This window comes from Protopterus annectens, chromosome 14.part0 (genome assembly GCF_019279795.1).
Source record: "Protopterus annectens isolate FY-2018-M chromosome 14.part0, PAN1.0, whole genome shotgun sequence".
NCBI lineage: Eukaryota > Metazoa > Chordata > Ceratodontiformes > Protopteridae > Protopterus > Protopterus annectens.
Genome location: NC_056748.1, coordinates 543,639,373 through 543,659,873, shown reverse-complemented (window position 1 = coordinate 543,659,873; position 20,501 = coordinate 543,639,373).

The window sequence follows — 20,501 nt, the reverse complement described above, 5'->3', positions numbered from 1 at the left end:
GGATAAAAGAAGGATGGCCAAAGATCCAAATGATGTCTCCTAAGCCATATTTCTGAGAATGAATGACTATGAGTCCTGCCTGTTAACTTGGACATACCATGATGTTTTTGTAGGTATATAAGACTGAACTTTATGCTCTAATCAGTCTGTACTTTCCAAGGAAGTACGATGTGTTCTTTTTTTTTTCGTTAATCATAGTAACAGGAAGTGCAGATGTCAGGCACTGAACTTGCAATGTTAAATCACATACCAGCTTTCTTTGTGGTTCCTGACTGAAAAGACTGTGGGCATGGTCAGTGAGGCGTGGGCAGGTATGCAGCATTGTTGATACTGCGCAGACTATGTGTTCATGTATTTGGACATACTTAAGGTTAATAAGTATGTTACACATTTGATAGGAACTCTGAGTCATGATAACAACTTTAATGTTATTTCAATTTATCTTGTTAATGATTTAGTTTAATTTTCTTTCTATGTTATCAGGATAATGAAATATCAATCAATTGATATGTTAGACACTGGTCTAGTCTCATAGGTTCATAGGTGTATACTAGGCTAATGGCCCTGGGGCCTTTGCAAGCCTAGCAATAGGGTTACCCTGGCATAGTGCCACCCGACCCACTGAACATTTGTAACTAAAAAAGCAGTACATGCAATTTTTAACAATCTAATATGAGACACAGGTTTATAGGTACTTACTAGGCTGGTGATCTGTAAGATCTTAAGTGGCCTAACCTTACCTTCTAAAGGTACATTTTAACACTTATATTTTATGTGCAAATAACTAAGAGGCAGGCAGAACAAAGATATGTTGGGACATGTACTTGTTACCCCCATTTATGAGAGGCATGGGTGCTAAACCATGTGTGAATTTGTGGCTTCCCATCAAGTCATCTAAAATTACATTTGATTAGAGATAGAGAAGTACTTTGCTTTATGTGGAAGGGAAAACATTTCCATAGAAGTAGTATTCTCTGTGATACATAACTATTCTTCAATCCTTACCTATTTATGTTGCAAAGGTGATTGAACTCCCTTAAGTGGTTGTTTATGCTATCACTGGACTTGCAAATGTGTAATAGGTCTGACAGGATAGGGTCTGCTGAGGCTATATACAAAAGACAGATGTCAATTCTTAGCCTGTATGACACTGAGTATTATTTATATATTACTACTGTAAAGATATGTGAAGGCTGCCAGGCTAGCTAGATAGAATTTTGTCAATAATTCTATGTCATTGTAAATATGAATATAATCCACAGGCTTGTCCTCTTAAATGAAAGAAAATTGTGCTTAATGTTGAATTTCAAAAATATAACCACAGTGCACTCTTCTGGAAGAAAGCTTATAAGTCAAGCATTGTATGACTGATCTCAAAGCTCGGAGACATAATGTCTGGACTGAGGGATTCCTTCTATTGTATGAGACCAGAGTTAATGATAGATTTTAGATATATAATGTCTTTTACTGCTGTAGTTTCCTGGCCAGGTGCAAGATCAAAGAAATGTTGAAACTCTGAGTTTCTGTTAGCCTGTGAACCAGAGAAGAATGATGTACTCTAAAATGAGTTAGCAGTGATGTATTACCAATTTAAGAGTGCTCAGAGAAAAATAAAGTATTTTGGATTTTGTCTGAAGAACTGACCACTCACCAGTACACTGCATTTGCTCTATATGTAAGTTTCTTTAGAACTGCAATTGCTCTTAGAGTTAGATAGGAATTGAATTAGATTTAGTCTAGCTGTTTCTTATATTTATGTCAGACTATTCTACAGTATTATTTTAAGAATTTTCCTGTGATTTCTTAACTCTTGACTAGCACTGTATTGAATTGAGAAGATCTGTCTTGTGTTTTTATTATTTATTATTAAATATTTTTAAACCTTTCAATTGTGGCTGTTTTGTGTAGAGTTAATTTAAGCTCTAGAGTACATTGCATATATATATATATATATATATATATATATATATATATATATATATATATATATATATATATATATAGTGATACTGTATCAAGCCACTCCAAATAAGCCTTGCTGTTTGTCACACTTACTAATTAGATATTAATATTGCATAGTAATAATTGAACACCCTTTGTTAAGGGCCTTTTTAGTAGCTGATAAGAGTAGTTGGTGGCAGTGTTTACTACCCTATAGACTGGCAGGAGGGGGCATAGCTGAAGAACCTGTGCCAGCCTTTCCCAGGAGTGTCTTTGTGTTTGAATATAAACCAAATCTCAAAGTGTGTGTGTGTCAGTTACTTGGGCAGGGACACAAAGCACTGGTTGGACAGAGAGGGCACTGAATGTTTTGGCTTGACTACTTGGCTGAGATCTGTACCCTATAGGTGAGCCAGTGGGGAGTCTTATTGGGGAACTGGAGAGAAAGGGAGAAACCAGCCCCAGACTGACTGTGATCTCTGTGTGCTCTTAAGGGAAATTGTACCTTACTGTGTGTGTATTTGTTATCCTTCCCAATGTGGATGCCCCTCACTGGTGTTAGTGGTGAGGATTGAGGCTCCTTGATTACTGGGACAGTGCACAGGCATCACAATTACCTTTCCACATCTCTTTTAAAACAGCATGAATGTGAGCAAATCACAAATCTGGTTATATAAAAGCTAGGATATAATCTTGGTAGAAAATTGAGCAAAAATATCTATTGGTAAAATTGTGTTGAATCTATTTATAAATAATGTATTAGTTATATTTAATATTTGTATTCTCAGAAAGTTTGGTTTTAGTTGTACTTAGGTGGCTGATATTTGTATGGTTGTTTATAAAATGTTAAGAGAGCATTCAATTAAACAGTTAAAAAACACTGGCATCAACATCATCACAGTAAATAGATATGCAATAATATCTAGTAAAATAGTCATTAAAGGGGAAGTAGCATACCTCCGAGGGGTGTTGTGAGGCTCAATGCATGTGATCAGATTACCATAATCTGTTCTCCTTAACTTTCTCTGCAATTGGGCCTACTTTGGCTTCTGCTCTGATGTCATCATTTGTACATCTATCACACAGTCTTCATCCTATTCTGTGCCATACAGATGCACTGCTCACACCATTGGTTTGTGCACTTTACTTTTCATCTTCTTTTGCAATATTCCTGGCACACTGTGCCAGTTAACTGAGGTACCACTGATTCAAGTTTTGACTTCCACTTTCAGACTTCCCTTTTCTCTCCAAGATACTTGAAGCTGTTGTGTGCAAGAAAGCAGAAGATGGTTTTCTAATGAACTTTTGAGAGACACAAGATGAAGCCAAGAGGAAATGAGAATGTGCAGCCAAAAGACTAATGTCCTGCACGAGAGAGGATCTGCAACAGTCACATATAACGACTGAGAAAGGTAGGAGAGTAACTCTGAATCAAGAGAGCTGCTGACACCATACAACACCTGATTTTCCCTTCTTCTGATTTCTCCCATTTGGTGCCATAACAACTGTTTGGTCTGAATTCAGTTTCAACCCGTGTGCCTTCTGTTTTACATTCTAGTATCATTTGCTGTTAAAAATAATATAAACCTTAGTAAAGCTGGGTAAATTATTATAAATATAAAAACTTATTCTTATATAAAGAAATCCCAATCCCTCCGAGCTACACACTCTGGGGACCTAAACCTTGTCACCACAATAAAAAGAACATGTCAGAGGGATAGATTCCTGTCCCAGAGACTTCCCATACTCTTGAATAAACTACCTATCTATATCAAACAAAGCTCCTCATTAGCACTCTTCAAGAAAAATCTTGATGATTGGATGGGAAATAGGAAATTCACCCCGGAGATCACCTCTGTGGCTCTGCCCGAAAATAATTTTCTTGGGTGGCAAAAGCCAGGGTACCTTTTTGGCTGGGCTTGTATAGGCCCCAGGGCCGATAGCCTAGTACCTACCTATGAACCTATGAACTTATAAAAAGAATGAAGCATGTGATTAAAGTGAGCATCCCAACATGCTTTTTGTTCTTAGAAAAAACATCACCCCTTTGCCTGAAAAACAGTCTTCCATTGAAGCTTTCTTATTCTGACAATACTTTAGATGCCTATGAGTAGGGAGTACCATTCTGCCTGGTGTTTTGTTTTGTTTTTATTTTTATTTTTTATTTTTTGCTATTTCGTAATGATTTACAGAACTGCCATTGGGTACTGTTTCCCAACATGCCAGTTGCGTGTTAGCACATGTATAGAGCCATACTTTCCCATACAGGGCACGGCATGAATCTTAGACCAGTGTGTTCAGAAAGCAGATATGCCCTGAATGCAATGCCAGCCTATGATTTCGAAAGCAGTCAAGACAAAATCCTGGGCATACATATAATGACTTGTAACACAGAGCTCAGAATACAATTAAATATTCCAAGAGTAGAGTCCTTGTCCTCTGAATTTATAACATCCATAATTTAACACAATCACCTCAAGACTCTCTCTTGTAGCCACTATTTTTTCTTATGATTTCAGATTTGGCAATAAATATACTGAGCTTTATTTTTTTCCTGAATGAGTCATTGAAATTCATAACTGGGATGATGTGTCTGCAACTGTTTTCCCTCATCTTTAAATGAGTGCATTACATTCTGCATGTGTCTTTAAAGTCACATATGGCCTAGTAATCCAATGTGTGTTCTTTCATAGCTGCACTATTAAAATTAGCCCTAATTAAATGCACGCAATATGGACCTAAGCTGATTAACTGGCAGATGCCAGAATCTTGGGCCACATGACTTGAATCACGGTGTTGAAGAAACTAAGTATTCTGACATCAGAGAAGTAGGCCAGCTCGCAATTTTAAAGCTGCTTAAAAGTTCAATATATTTTTCAAAACCAGTATTAAATGTTTACTACCTGAAACAGACTTGTGTGAAAACTACTTTACCATGCAAACTTTTATATTCAGTGAACTGTACCAACTTTGTTTCTGGCTTCATTTCATAATTTAATTAAAGGAAACTTTCCATATGTTTTTGTATCTTCTGTGAGGAAAATTTGATATTTTATATAAAAAAGTTATACTATGACAGTACTAGATGTACTGAATAGAGTGTCAAATGAAATAGTTCAGTGACTGTTACATGAAACAATATATTACCCAGAAGGAGTGTCATAATGATAATTAATATTTCTGTTAAATCCTGTAGCTCCACAATTGCTAAATTGACCTGGATATAGCAGTTGCAAAGCAGCATCTATCTGCATATTCATTGAAAGTCACATTTCAAATGGGGCATGCATTGTGGGGACAGTTGAGAGACATATACAGCAGGCAGCAACAAAACTATGTTATCTTCTTTATCTGTTGCTTGCTAGCCGGTACTGTCTACTCATAGTCTCTAGCACAAAATCCAATTGTCATAGCACTAGGGATATAACAATTGTTAAGCACCCATCTAAGCACTGCTTTGATTGTGTCTTGCAATAGGGAAGTTGTTCACAAGTTTATATTTTTCTCAGTATCAAAGTGAAATCTCAATGTCCCTTGCAATACAGTAATATATTGTATATCATCCATTTACTGCACTCAGATAAATGGTGGGAATGTGATAGTAATGTGTGATTCATGTAGTTATTCCTGTTATGACTTGTAAGTTTGTGGCATTCACCTTTCCATTTATAACACAAATCAGGACATTATATTCACTTTTCTTTCTTGAAACATATTCCTGCCTGCTTGTCTGCTGTCTCTGGCATTTTTTTCTGCCTCTATATTCAGTCAGTCATGCTAAGAAACATTGAACTATTGTTTCTTTTCTCAGTTTCCCTTTGTATTTTGATTCAGGCATTACCTGATATAACTTTAATGCCTGTTTTTCTGACAGCAATCCCCCCTACTGCAAATAGTGTGCTATTCCTTTTTCTTGGATCTTATCAGTAATTCTTCCTTAGGTATCCCCTCTCTTCAAGTTTAGAGTGCTTACATACCTGTAAGTGAATGAGTTGTCTTTGCAGCAGGAATTACTTTGGTTAGCTGAAGAGAGCCTGAGAACCTGAAAAGTTACCACAGGAAAGAGTGCTGTGTAGGTCAACTGACAACTTGCAGAAAAAAAACCCTGAGTGCTGTTTATTTAAGAGTCAAGTCCTGTTCCTCCCTAGCTTCAACAAGTGTTCTTCTCTACACAATGACCATCAAGGTCCCCTCTATAAGATTCTGAAAATACACAATTTAATTACTGTCTCACCAGAAATACCAATTGAAGTAGGCAAGTTCTATGGAAGTCTGTGTGCTCCTTAAAAGCAGAGAAGCTGGACTAAATTACACATGTCCTGTACGACTGTTAAATATTTTATATATCTCTTATTTCAGTATCAGGGCATCACATAAGTTAGTGTTAACTGTTCTGTGGCAGTCAATCTCACTGGCCTATCGAGCACTATATTTACATTAATTACTGATTCTCCTTTCATATCCATGACTGTGCAATCTTTGTATGTCTTGTTTGGATACATTTTTAGACAGGAACCTGCTGCACAGTGCTGAGAATGAGACAAGATCCTGATTAAAGAAATGCATATTGTGCCTTCCCAGGCCTTTATCACTAACAAGACTATATCCACTCTTTCCACATTTACACATGAGGGTGGTCATTGAATCTAAACACCATTTTGCAACACCACTCATGAGTAGGTCCTATTATCTTCTGGTGACTTTATTTTTTGAACAGTTATCACAGTGATCTCACTGTTTTGGGTGGCAGTAACAAGCTATAATCTCTTTCCCTGTACTTTAAACAGTGTAGTACAACATCAGGCAGGAGCAAGAACCTATTCTTATTCTAGACCTTCTAATAACAGTGTTGCTGTCTTACATTACCGGAGAAACAGAAAGTGATCCTCAGCTCTTCAGTCCTACTGGGTTTTTGCAGACTTATGTGCTAACAGAGTACACATCAAGTTGCAACTCAAGCTTGAGGACTTTTACCTTTGACTGCCTGAAGATACATAGGATGGTAGTGTTAGTGTTACAACCCAAGCTGCGGTGGTGCAGTGTTTAGCATTGTCACCTCACAGCAAGAGGTTCTCTGGTTTGATTCTTGGCTGGAGCACCTTCTGTGTGGAGTCTGCATGTCCTCCTAGTGGTCGAGTGACATTAAAGACATGCAGGTAGGTGCATGCGTGAATGGGTGTGCCTTCTTTGGAGGTTGGGCATCGGGCTGGCAACTTAGCACTGTAATAAATCCACTGCCAATCATTAGCAGACCAGAGTTCCACTGTGGCGACCCCTAATCAGGAAAAGCCAAAAGACATTAGTGTTAGTGTTACAAAGATCAGGCAGACCTTAAGATGTCTGGGTGGTAGTATTATAAGGAAAAAACTGAATTTATGATATCATTGTGGTGATGTAATAATGCTAAGGTTGTCATTATGATGACATGGTGGTAGCATAATACTACTAAGGTGACCTTATGACATCATGGTGATTGTGTTATAATGCTAAGACTGACCCTGTGATGTCACAGTGGTTGTGTCATTTTATTAAGATTGTGTTGTCATAGTGGCAGTGGTACAATGTTAAGGCTGACCATATGGTGTCATACTGGTAAAGTTATTATGCTAAGGCTAACCAATGATGACATGGTGATAGTGTTGTAATGCTAAGGCTGACCTCGTGATAGCATAATGGTATTATTATAATCCTAAGACTGACCCTATGATGGCAAGTTGGTAGTGTTAGAATTCTAAGGCTGATCATAAGATAACATGATAGCAAGGTTACAGCATTAAGGCTGATCTTATGATGTTTTGTTGGTAGCCTATTAATGCAAAGATTACCATCATGTAAAATTATGATAATGCTATAATGCTGAGGCTGACCTTATGATGTGATGGTAATAATACTGAAATGCTGTGGCTGACCTCATGATAATATGTTGATAATACAATAATGCTAAGGCTAACCTCATAATAACATGCTGTTAGTGTTCTAATGCTAAGGCTGACCTTATGATGCTATGGTGGCAGTGATAAAATGTTAAGGATAACTTTATTGGTGTTATGGTGGTAGTATTATAATGCTGAAAATGACCTTATATTGTCATGGTGCTAGTGTTACAGTGATGCCATAATGTCACAGAAGTAATGTTACAAGGCTAAGGCCGACATTGCATTGGCATATTGGTAGTGTTAGAATGCTATAGTTGACCTTATGATATCACACACGCAGTATTAAAATGCTATAGCTAACTTTATGGCATCCTTTTATGGTAGGGTTGTAATGTTCAAACTGGCCAAATCATGGCATGGAGGTAGTGTTGTAATGCTATGACTGACTTTATGATAACATGGTGATTACATTATAATGCTAAGGGTGACCTTATGATAACATTGTGGTGTGCTAAGGTTGACCTTATGATAACATTGTGGTTATGATACTGTAAGTGCTACTTTTACTATTATTCTATGATGCCTTAATGTAGCTATATAAGGAAGTTATAACTGCAGTAACTGAAGAAGGGTGTTATATACTGTTTTATTTTGCCTCTACCAAGTGAGTCCTGGTCACAGGAAATGCTTCCATATAATCAATTAATATTAGCAGTATGTTAGCGAGTGTTGAACAGAGAAAACAGCTTTTATATAGCAAGTTATTTTTAACAAATCACTAGCGAGCATTGGACACAGGAAGCTGCTTTTATATTACCTGTACTAGGTGTCTTAGCAATACATTAACATGTGTTGGATACATGCTCCATCTGGTGCATAAGGCAAGCGTTAGTAGTCTAGATTGTTCAAACTTATATATGAGCAGTGCTGCACATGGAATGTTGATACAATATATTGTATACGATCATGTAACTGATTTCTCTAAATATCTGACACATTTAAACCTAGAAATTCTTGAATGAACCATCTCTGGGACCTAGGACACTTAACATTAAATGTCTGAGGGCTACTGGTGGAATATTAATATAGTTAGTGTGCTATATATATATTAGTGTGCTCTTATAGTATAAGCAATAAGCTAGGACACTTAACCTTAAATGTATATGGGCTATTGGTTAAATAATAACGTTGTTAGTGTACTGTGTAAATTACAACCTCGCATAAAAAACAATGACATACTTTATGACTGCCATGCTGTAAGTGATAACCTGTAAAACACTGTAATCTGTATATTGCAAGTACTAAATTATTTCTATGCAGTGTAACAATAACTGTTAATTTCTCCCATTTTATTCAGTCTGTCTAGATGCCCTTTAGTTCATCTAAGTTGCAGCTGAAATCCCACCAGTATAACTTTGAATTGGCATCCTAAGCTTGGAAATTCAACTTAGCTGAAAGTACATCCTTGGCCTGATGTCCTATAGAATGAATATCTTAAAGCCCATTACATCTTTATTATACTTTAACTATTAAGTGGCATACATACCTGCCTGGGATGGCATCCCTGGGCTTTCCTCCCCTTCTAGCAATAAACCTAGCTGCCTTAACTTAACTTTTTCTCTTTCAGCTATGGAAATGATGAAAAGTTAGTCATATAACTTCCCTCTGAAATTTTTTATACTTTTTCTCAGGTAGGGAGCTAAACCTATATGCTTTCATTTATCGGGTATTTCCCATTAGAACAAAAGGATGTACTTTGACTTGCTTACAGTTTTCTTATCCTTAATATACTACTTTGTCAAATAATTTAGTAGGGTTTCTGACAGATTCACTAGTAATGGTCGGTTGTCTCTCTGACCAGATTCAACCCGCTCTGTTTGCCCTCACTCCACTTGGACTCACTCCACTCCCCAACCCTACCCCCAGTTCCCACCCATCCCCACTATACCTATATTTATATACAACTAGCCATTCCCCACTCAATTTCAACCACTCATGTCACAGCAAACCTTCTCCACACCCACCACACACTTGTCATCCACACATCATAGGACATTAACCTACTCCTCCTTGTTTCCCTCATCCATGTAATCTGCAATCATTCCCTACATCATACCATACTTCTCTCTACAGCACAATAAGCATCCACACCACCAAACCCCCTGATTGCAAATAACTACATTTCCGCTTTCCTATATTAGCTCCTATTATACTGTCTTCTCAATTACTTCACTCATTTCCTCCAAATCATCTAAATTCTACCTCTGCAACCCTATACATGTACACAAGTCTCTTCTAAATTACCATACATTACTTTTCCCTTGAATATATCACCCCTTCTTCACCTAAAGAATGCCAGTTCTCAGTACCAAACACTTATACATGCTATCCCTACACACATTCATCAGTATTCTTTTAATACTCTCCAGTTACCTAACTTCCTACCATGTTCAGCTACACAACTCCCCCTCCAACACATACAAATTCCCACCCCCACCATGCAGCACCTCTGAATCTTGCAACTGCACCCAGTTTATACAACACAACTTACATAGATTACTTTCCAAATAAGCACTTATTCCAAAATCTCAAACCTCTCACAAATACACTAAACTCATATCTAAACTCACAAAACTTCTTTTACACTTCTCTACCCAGCTAAAGCTCTTTGGAGATATACAGTCTAACCCAGGCCCTAAATATGTTCAGCAGAAATCCATCAATCTCCTCGGTATGCCACCCAACACTAGGATATTAACCTTTCCCAGTAACTCCAACCTTCTTCTCATTAACATGAATGTCAGGAGAATAGTAAATAAAATACACAAACTGCATGCCAGCCTACCTCTTTACTCCCCTGATATTATAATATTAACAGAAACCTGGCTGAAACCTGCCATTACCAACAACAAAATTCTTCCCCCAGGTTACAATATACATAGCTGTGACAGAACAAAGAAGAGCAGAGGTGGTATAGCCCTACTATATAAACAAAATATAAAAGTAGTACTTATAGAACTAAGCATACCTAATTTCAACACCACTGAGGTACTATTCACAAAACTACAAATAAACTGCAACAAATATCTAACCATAATAAGTATTTATATTTCTGCTGGCAATAACTCCAACTCAATGGAGGATTTTTTACACTGAATATTAATAACATTCCCACAAGAAATCATTATACTGGGTGACTTTAATACTAACCGGTATATATATGTCTCTGATAACTCCTCTATCAACCTACATGGTTTCACCCAAGTCATTCATTCCACAACAAGAATAGACAAGGTGACCAAAAGACATTCTATTTTAGATGAGATTCTAACTAATAAAGCTACCCTATCCTGCCTTCATACTGCTGTGGACTATTTTAAAACCACCTTCCTTGAAATATTAAACAGTCTTGCCCCATGTAGAACTGCTAGAGTGAAATCCAACTTCACCCTTTGGCTATCAATAGAAACTAAATCATTACTCAAACTAAGAGATAAAGCCTGGACACTCTGTCACACCAACAAAACTCAGGTCAACCTAGAACACTATTGACAACTTTGAAATAAAGCCAAAGCCCTAGTCAAACTAGACAAAACAAATTATACTATACTACTATACAACAAAAGCATTTCCACAATCCTATAAAATTCTTGTCTGCAGTAAATAAACTCCTTCACCCAGGCCGATCCTCCACCCCTACCTCATTAATCACTAACAATAATGTGATTAAAACCTCCTACTATCCCAGCCACAGCCAACAATGAAAATAACTCCTTCTCTTTTAAACTTGATCAAACTCAAACCATAAAAAATACTCTCTAAATTAAATCCCACAGCCCTTGCAGCTGACAATCTGCCCTCTGAATTCTTGGAAATATCAGCAGATGCCATCTCCTATCTACTGTCCATCCTCATCAGCTGGTGTATATCCAAACAATGCATTCCAAAAACCTGGAAAATATCTTACATAACTCCTTTGCACAAAGGTGGTAGCTCTAGCAAATTCTCATATTATACACCTATAGCTATCTTATCACCCCTTTCTAAAATCTTAGAAAAGTGCATTCATATGCAGCTTTTTTACTACCACTTTTCTGATAACCTCTTTTCTAGCACACAGCACAGATTTCAACCAAATCATAGCACCACAACTACCCTGCTGAGCTTTACCAATATCATCAGCCAATATAGAAACAATGCAATCTAGTATCCACCATATTCTTGGACCTATCCAAAGCATTTTAACTGTTTCTCATCAGAAATTACTTAACAGACTCTCCACCCTAAAATTTAGCCACACATCACTAGCATGGTTCCTTAGCTACCTGCCAACAAACTGTTAAATGGCAACATGATCTTTCTTTCCTTTTACCCGTTTCCATGGAGGACCCTCAAGAATCAATCCTAGGCCCTCTACTTTTCAGTATATTCACCAACAGGCTTCACACAGTAACTTCACTAGCCTCCATTGTACAATATACTGATGACTCCACTGTCATCTGTACTGCACCTATCCTAAATGAACTTGAAACGAAGACACAACAGTCCTTCCTGTCAATTGAAACCTGGTTATCAGACTCACAACTAATCCTCAATCCATCCAAAACTAAACTAATGCTCTTTCACCCTAGTAAACCATGTAACCTCACAACTCCATTCCAACTATACTGTTCCAATAATACCATAATATCTGCCGCAGACAAAACAAAACTACTAGGTGTGCTTATAGACAATGCCTTGAAGTTCAATACACATCTATCCCAGTCAATCAAAAAGACACATGTAACACTAAGCTTCCTATATAGACTCAAGCCCTTCCTCACTAGTATCACAAAATAGACAATTGTCAGGACTCACCTACTCTCCACCCTACTTTATGTCTCCTCTATTCTCATCAATCTAAAGAAAACTGATTTGGCCAAACTAGAAGCCTGCTACAATAAAATAGCAAAATTAGCCACCAACTCCCTCACAGGTCTCACCACTGCTGTGCTTTAGAACAACTGAATTGGCTAGAATTACCCCAATACCTATCCTACATTCAACTTATTACTGCCCACAGACTAATTCATCAATCAAAAAAACTCCTGCCCTTCACCAACTGCTCCTACCCTACACCAATACTCGAGTCCTCCAATCCACTAATAAATATTTAATGCATGTATCTAAATCCAACAATGGCAGTGGTGACTCTCTTTACTTTTACTACATCTCTAAAATTTGGAATAGTATTCCTCAACCAATCATAACTACTATACACCCATCTCAATTTAAAAACCTACTGAGGAACTACCTCAGAGGTAAATGGCTGTGCCCATGCACTAATCCAGATTAATTCTTCCTCCCATCACTAGCAGCCAACTACACTACTTTACAATCAAACTATCTCTAGCAACTGTAACCAAACCTGTTAATGCAATTACCTCCTTATCCTCCCTCCCACTCCTCCATCACAGCTAATATAGCCTACTCCTGCCACCCCACCTTATTTGACCCCTACTTTATTCTGCTTCTCTCCTTCAACCATTACCTCAACCTAATATTCTGACCATCTCCACCCTCCTTAGAGATTTACTAGGTCTTCCCTTCATCTACCTCCAGTCTCTACTAACACCTCATAGGACATGTCCAAATAAAAAAAACTACTGCCTAAATGATGACCATATGTAAACTACTGCGCAACTTAAAGAGTGCATGTTGAATATGATTGTACATAACAATGCTGCAACTTTTTGTTTATTATGATGCTGTATCAAATAACAAACGTATATTATGTCCTATTGTACTCAATGTAATCCAATGCAACTGTTTTCTTGTATATTTGTATGCTTTAATGTGTGTGTGTGTGATTGTATGTAATTTACCTGTGGAGCTTTTCTCCCTGGAACTCCACTGAAAATGGTCTGTGTCCCAGTCAGACATTTACGGTAAACAAATGATAAATGAAAAAATAAATACAATAAAATAAACTAAAATAAATAAATATGCTATAATGCTAGGGCTGACCTTATGATATCATTGCAGTTATGCTATAATGCTAAGGTTGACCTTATAATAACTTGGTGGTTATGTTATAATGCTAGGGCTGACCTTATGATAACAGGGTGGTTATGTTATAATGCTAGGGCTGACCTTATAATAACATGGTGGTTATATTATAATGTTAAGGCTGAGCTTATGATGTCATGTTGGTGGTGTTGTGATCATAAGCCGGAACTTTCGATACCATGATGGTTCATAGGTTAATAGGTTGATACTAGGCTATCGGTCCTAAGGCATATACAAGCCTAGCCATAACAATTCCCTGGCTATTTCTTCCCACACTATTTACTTCCCTGGATCCCTGTCTAGCAGGGTGACTGACGTAATCCCTGGGGTGAATTTCCTTTCTCCCATCCAATCATCAAGGTTCCTTTTGAAGAGGGCCAAAGAGGTGCTCTGTTTGACATGTATGGGCAGTGTATTCCACAGTCTGGGGAGTCTCTGGGTCAGGAACCTATCCCTCCAGCATGTTTTGTTTATTGTGATGACAAGGCTTAGATCTCTGGAGTGTGTGGCTCTGAGGGACTGGGATTTCTTTAAGTGTAGCATGTCCAACAGCTGTGGGTTTGACATGGCCTTATATGTTAAGCAGAGATTGCCTTGGAGTAGACGATATGTGACTGAGTACAGCTGGAGTTTTTAAGGTGATCAGCATAGGGCATCTGCTTTAGGCCTGTGATTCTTTTAGTGAGGTATTTCTGTGGCCTTTCCAGTTGCTGCAGATGTCTTGAGAGGTACATACCAAATGGGGTGCTGTACTCTATAATGGGTCTAATGAGGGATGAGTACAGTGGGACAATGACCTCCTTTTTTCTGGATGAAAAGCCCTTAGTGATGAGGTGTGCCACATAGAAGGATTTCCTGACTGTTGTGGTGATGTGGTTATTAAAGGTGAGACCACTGTCCACCTGTGTCCCTAAGTCTCTTATCACACTTTCAGTGTTTAGTGTACTGCCACCTATGTGGTAATTCACAGGTACATGTTTTTTCCCAAAGGGGATAAGTATACATTTCTTGGGACTGAGCTTGAGCCCATGGCTCTCACACCAATCATCTGTTTCTGTAAGGCCCTTTTGTAGAGTATTGACATCATTTGGGGATTCAATAATGGCTCCCAGTTTGCAGTCATCTGCGAACTTTGTTAGCCACAGTCCCTTAGTGTTGGCCTGTACTTCAGAGAAGTAGATGCCAAACAAGAGAGGTCCCAGGACTGAACCCTGAGGTACTCCACTTGTCTGGAGCTGGATTTGGAGTCAGCTACTTTTACAGTGTGGGTTCTGTCAGTAATCCAGTTGGCAACCCATCGAGTGATATAGGGATTAATGCCCAGCTTAAGCTATGATTCCAGAATGGGGGATGGTGTCAAAGGCCTTGGTGAGGTCCAGATAGGCCGTGTGGACTGCCTTACCCTCGTCCACAGCTCTGGAGACTGATTCAAAGAAGTCAATTAGGTTCAGGAGACAAGATCGGCCCTTCATGTACCCAAACTGGGTGGGGTGCAGTGTTTTAAGGTTGCCAATGTCTTTGTTTATAAGTTCCATGATAACACGTTCCATGGCCTTGCAGATCAGGCTTGTCAGACTGATGAGGTGGTAGTTCCTGGGATCCAAGGTGGTATTATGATGGTATGGTTGATCTTATGATAATGTGGTGGTGGTGCTATAATGCTTAGGCTGACCTTATGATGTCATGCTGGCTTTATAATGATACAGCTGATCTTATGCTGTCATGGAGGTGGTGGTGTTGTGATGGCATGGTTGATTGGGTCTACTTTAAAACCTCAAATTTATACAACCTCAAGTTACATATAGTTGAGACCACAACGTTGGAACCTTAAAATATTGAACACACACTACATTGAGCAACAAAACAGTGAAACAGTGAATTTAAAACATTGAATATCAGAATATTGAGTGTCATAACATTGAACATTCAAATGTAATAGTTCATGGTAGCGACATGGCAGAAGGTATGTTTGAAAATCCTGGAGTGCTAGGATGGGTGTACACAACAACAAAATCCAAGAAGGGTAAGATTGTAGATGGATACGTGTACAACTTGGAATGTACAGTAAATAATAAAAAGAACTGGTGCTGCAAAAGAAAACACACAGAGAAATGTAAAGGTAGAACAGTTACCATATCCCTTTCTAATGGCAAAGAGTTATGTAAATCTGCTCAACATCATCATAAAGGGAGTCCAACAGAGGTAGAGAAGTATCTAATGAGCTGTGAATTAAAGCAGAAGGCTGAATTGTCTAGAGATACTCCCTGTTTAATTGTCACTGACATTATGGCATCTACCTCTGTACAGTTTGTGTCAAGCTTACCAAATAGAAAAGCTTTGCTCCAACAAGTGGGTAGAATCCATAGAAAATGTAGTAGAGGTCAGGCTGATAAGGATCTAACATTAGAAAATGTAAACTTGAGTGAGTTCCCTTTGAAAGATGGCTCCACTCTACACTCTACAAGTGATCTAACTGTCTTAGTACAACTGTGTGTAACCTGTATGATTTAAGCCGCTCTAGTATCTGGCTTATGGATGGGACATTCTTTTATAAAGGGTTAATATGCAGGCAATTATACAGTATTCACAGCATTGTAAAGTATGGTGGATATAATAAAACGGTTCCCTTGCTGTTTTGTTTAATGTCAAAAAAATCTTTAAGATCTTATAATGTCATGTGGGACTGTATATTTCAACTGTTACATGAGCATCACTTTGAGCCATCCATGAAGTATATTATGTGTGATTTTGAAATTTCTGCAATCAAGAGTGTATGCAGTAATGTCAATGGTGTTACTCCCAAAGGTTGCTTTTTTCACTTTGGGGAGAATATTTGGTGCAAAGTGAAGGCTTTAGGCTTATCTTCCTTGTACAATTCTTGGCAGGAATGTCAAGTTGCAGTTAAATGTATAGTGGCCTTAACTTTCTTAGAAGAAGAAGAGGTTGTGTCTGGATTCAATGCATTGAGAGAAGTGCTTCCTGTGGAAGGCAGAGACCTGTTAAAGTACTTCAGCTACTGGTACTTATTTGGAAAAGCAAGGACGTTTACAACTAGAAATACTTCTTTTGCTCACTTTCCACCACTATTCCTCATTATCTTTTGGAACATATCCAAGTTGAACAACCTATGTTTGCCTAGAATTCAGAAGAGTATAGAGGCATGGCATAGGAGGCTGAAAATCCTATTTGGGGCTCAGGCAACAGATTTGGCTGTTTTATTGTCTACACTTGCATGCAAACAAGACAGGGTTAAGGAGTTAAGAATGCGTTTGGCTGCAGGATTTCCTCCTTCACCTAAAAAGAGGAAACTTGTCTTACGGTACTCACAGTTTGAATATGTGATCAATAACAAAGATTCCTACTCTACAGTCAACTTTTTGAGAGCAATCACAAGTCTGCTTAAATTGTAATATATTTACTTTTTCCCAAAGTGTTGTAGTGCGTGATACAAACACAGTAAGTTATGGATATCCCAATATGTTTGGCCTTCACATCTTCACTTTTAAAATTATGGACTAGAAATTTGTTTATATTTATGGGATCAGCATGGGTGTTACTATTTTCTAGCAATGGATTCATGAACTGCCACTTCAAGTTCACATTGTAGTGTGATGCTTAAGTTTTCACAGCGCTGAGCGATTTATTTTACAGTATGCACACCTGAGAACATTGACGTGTAACTTCTGCATAGTTAAATTTGATGTTATGCATTCCGGTGTTTCTCCATACTTAAATTCGACATTATGCAGTCCGGTGTTTTATTCTTCTGCTTTCACTGTTTTATTGCTCAGTGTAGTGTGTTTTCAATGTTTTAAGGTTCCGACGTTGTGGTCTCGACTATATGTAACTCAACATTCTGTAAATTCGAGGTTTTAAAGTAGACTCGGTTGATCATATGATGGCACACTGGTGGTTCTATAATGCTAAGGTTGATCTTATGATGTCATGGTGGTAGTATGTTTGATCATATGATGGCATGGTGGTGGTTCTATAATGCTGAGGTTGACCTTATGATGTCATGGTGTTGGTGGTCTTGTAATGGTATGGCTGATCATATGATGGCATGGTGCTGGTGCCATAATGCTAAGTCTGACCATAGAATGACATGGTAATAACATTGTAATGCTAAGGCTGACATTATAATGTCATGGTGGCAGAGTTATAATGCTAAGACAGACCTGCTGATGTTATGATGGTTCTAGAAAGCTGAGGCTGACTTTATGATGCCATTGTGGTGGAGTTATAATAGCAAGGCTGATCTTTTTGTGCATGATGGTGGTGTTATATTAGTAAGGTTGATCCTATGATGACATGGTGATAGTAGTAAATGCCAAGAATGACCTTATGATGTCATGCTGTCAGTGGTATGATGTTAAGATTGAGCTGATGATGTCAGGTTGTTAATGCTATAATGCTAATGCTAATCTTAATAGCCAGTTATATGAAATAATTATAATCATGTCAATACCCAGAAAGAAACCTTCTATGCATGGAGTGCTGACAGTACCTAAACTCATTACAGCCATGAGACACCTCCAGATGTTTCTGCAGTTACATCATACTGATGCCTCTAGGCATCAAATATTGCATGTTCATATTTGCATTAATAATTATAAAGGTATGCTACATACAAAGTACTGAAAGATTTCATCTTAAAGCTTGCATAATGGCAAACACAATAGTGATGTTTGACTGTGGTCTAGTGCAGGTAGAGAGATATTAATTGCTGTCTTAAATGTCATGTTTTTCTAAATATCTCAGCAACCAAGTAGCACAAACAGAACTGCTTACTTTCATATGAAAGCTCACAGGTGGTTGAACAAAATAATGTTGACAGTATGTGTGTAACTTGAGTGGTTGCTGAGATGTTGTAAGCTGTTTGCAAAATATTACAGACTTAATAGTTACTGTGTTTACTGTGACTTATAAAATTCAGCTTAAGACCTATAACCTAAAAAATACTACCACTATAAAATGGTTTGTGCAGAAGAGTTTGCATTTACACTTCTTTAGTAACCCCTATTGTTCCAAAGATATGAGCATTTGTTTGAAATATGAGGATTTAATTTGATTCTAACAAAAAACTTAGACTCCGCTCATTGGAAGTTAGTGTGAACTTCTAGAGCTGCATTGCGGCAGAAAATGGGATATCAGAAAACTAAAAATATGGTGGCACACTAAACTGGGCTGCATTAAATTTGTATTTTTCAGTGGCTTCAGTGTTGTAATACAGTTTAAAATACTACCAGCTTCATCCTGCTTGTATCTCTTCTGCATCCGCAGATTCCGGGCTCATATGTGGAAAGCAGTCAAAAAAGTGGTGATGAAGACAGTATTGCTCTCTGACAGTGCTTGGTCCTCATATAGGGTTCCTTCTGTAAAGAATCTTTATACCCTCCCTGTATTTATATGGGCTTATGATGGGTGATGTGCTTATTTCTCCAAATCCTCCAAATATGCCATAGGTAAACTAGTGACCCTCCAGTTACCTGTAGATGTGTGTGTGTGTGTGTGTGTGTGTGTGTGTGTGTGTGTGTGTGTGTGTGTGTGTGTGTGTGTGTGTGTGTGTGTGTGTGTGTTCATTTACAGACAGAGACTGTCATCTTATCCAGAATTTGATTCTTTGCCTTGAAACCATTGCCATTGTGGGCCAGGATAGCTTCCACCCTCTCCACAATCATGAATTAGGTTAAATGGGCAATGCATGGCTAAATTAATAAATCTAGGGAAAACACAGTGACTGCGGTGCTGTGAAAATCTAAGACAGTCAAAGTGACTGCTAGTTGTATGATAAGCACTGAGAATGAATACAGGCATGACTGAGACTTGAGCTGTGCTCGATCAGATTTCCAATGTAATATAACATGTTTTTTGCAGGATACAGTATGCAACCAGTGTTAACTTTTGACAAGTATTAAGAAAAAGAAGTTTTATAAATTTCTGAAAAAAGCACTCTTGGAAATGTGGCATATCTACAGATTAAGACGTATAAAAATAATTTAGTTCTACAAAATGAACAAATGATTTGAAACTGCTCATGCAGGAACATTTTGTGCTTTATTGGGCTGTCTGAATCTAAGGAGAAGCATGATGCTGTGATTTTTATTGCTAATTCTATGGTTTCTGCTTCAAATCTGCAAAAGTAGGATATTAAAATGAAAAACCAGTAGAACCAGCACTCGTACACCAGCCACAAGATGTAGATTTAACCCACGACAATAGTGCTTGTAAATTATATTCCAAGAGTTATCGGAAACCTACTTTTCAAACTCATATTTAGAGTTCAACAGTTGGCACCCAGTTTACCAGAAAAAGTCCATAGTAAAAGGGCAGATGGTCCAAGCAGCCAGAATGGTTAGCCGTGAGTGTGAGTTTCTAGAAGAAGTAGGTAATATGTGTGATATGTTCTCCAAGAGGGGATACCCTGCAGAATTCTTGGAAAAAATATCCAAGGAGGTGGTGAGTAAGCACAAGGAGGGGGTATATAAATCTATTTTAAGGGAAATTATGGGAGAAGATGTTGAACAACCAACTGTGGAACCGGGTATATAGCAAGTTGTTTACTAATGTTTTGTACTATTCCTGTTTCAACATCTGATAGTGTGGTATATAGCATGTTGTTTACTGATGTGTTGT